Source organism: Apteryx rowi, unplaced genomic scaffold (assembly GCF_003343035.1).
Source record: "Apteryx rowi isolate R43461 unplaced genomic scaffold, aptRow1 scaffold_2707, whole genome shotgun sequence".
Classification (NCBI taxonomy): domain Eukaryota; kingdom Metazoa; phylum Chordata; class Aves; order Apterygiformes; family Apterygidae; genus Apteryx; species Apteryx rowi.
The window spans coordinates 1814-3261 of record NW_020449094.1 but is presented as its reverse complement, the minus strand read 5'-3'; the positions used below and the strand labels follow the sequence as shown (position 1 = coordinate 3261).

Below are 1448 nucleotides of genomic sequence, written 5' to 3'. Positions count from 1 at the left end.
CACCACCGTCGGAGAGGCGTACACTTACGATCGTAGTCAGCTGTCGCCGGTCTCGTCGGTCGCTCGGGCCTCCCTCTACGACATGCAGCGGTTCGAGCGGGACCCGTACGCGGACAGGGCGCGGTACTCTGCGTTTTGAGTCGGAGGTGAGAGCGTTGTGGGTTGCAGGACGCGCGCACGCGCTGCGGACGGTCGGGGCCGCCCTGGCGCCAGGTCGGGCGGCATGTGGGGCCGCTGCTCGCAAAAAAAAAAACCTAAACAAACTCCCGTTGCGAGCGGCGGCGGGACCCCGGCGGCTCAGCAACGCCCGGCCCCTTCCCCGCGGCGCTCCTGGTCGCGCGGGGCCGAGCCGCTGCCGCCGGGCGCTGGGGATGGGGTTTCTTGAGCCCGGCGGTCGCTCCCTGCCCTCCCGCCCCAGCTCCGCAGCTCAGCTAGAATCCGAGGTGGCGCGGCAGTGACCGGAGCAGCCTCCGTGCCCACGCAGCCGCCGTGCCTCCCCGCGGGGCTGCCCTGGCTCCGCTCTGGCACGCCGCCCTCTCCCGAGGCCGTGGCGACACCGTAGCCCGATTTCCCCACCCCGAAATGGGCCGCACGCCCCTCTGCCCGCCCGGCATGCGGGCTCGGAAAGCCGGCTGGCTCCGGGCCGCCCACCCCCAACCGCCCCGGCTCTGCCGCTGTAACGCAGCAGCCCTCGCCGGAGTCTCCCACCCGCTCCTGGTCTCTTCCTCCGTGCTGGAACAGCCCCGCTGCCTCCCCCTGGCCCAACGCTCGGCCCCGAAGCCCGGTTGTAATAGGCCTTAATCTCCCAGGATGTGACCCCAAAGAGGAAGAAGCTTGGCAGGAAAATCCCTCCCTGAGGAAGCAGCTCTGGGCTTTCCCCGTACGCTAGGAATGGCAGAGACTTTTGCCGCGGCCTTGGAGAGCGGCACCCGACGGCCCTCGGAGGCTTGGCGGAGCTCTCGTTCTGGTCCGTAGCCGCAGCGGACGGTGCAGCGTCAGGTTAGACGTGCCCCGGGCCGCCGCCGCCGCCGCGGGTCTCGCCTCGCACAGACAAAGCTCCTTCCCCGGCGCGCTCGGCCGCGCGGCGCGGCCTCTTCCGGCCTGGCCTTGGGGGCGGTTTTGGGGAGCGGGGGGAGAGGCGGGAGCGATGCCGACGGCCCCCCCCTCCCTGGCGGGGCTCTCCGGGCAGCCCGGGAGGAGGAAGGAGCCCGCGGAAAAGCCCCCCCCCCCCCCGGCGTGCCGACACGGCTCGGCATCGAGTTGCCCCGCAGGAGCGAGGGAGGAGAGCGGCCCACCGGGAAGCCCGGCCGCAGCCCGAGCCTGGCCCCGGCTCCGGCCCCGGCGGCCTCGGGGGGGCCGCGGCCGTGGCGCCCCCCCCGTGCAAGCCCCTGAACCTCTGCTGTGCTTTCTTCCAGGTCGCGTGCGCCGGGGCGGAAGCGTTCGGCCGG

The 1448-nt window shown here is 72.9% G+C and overlaps 1 long non-coding RNA gene across 1 annotated transcript; it reads left to right on the top strand.

Annotated features, from left to right (window-relative positions):
• The first annotated feature begins 6 nt into the window (after positions 1-6).
• On the top strand, positions 7-1448 carry LOC112967376. The gene is made up of 3 exons (XR_003253952.1): positions 7-146; positions 810-999; positions 1416-1448. It is a non-coding gene; the product is annotated as an uncharacterized LOC112967376 (long non-coding RNA).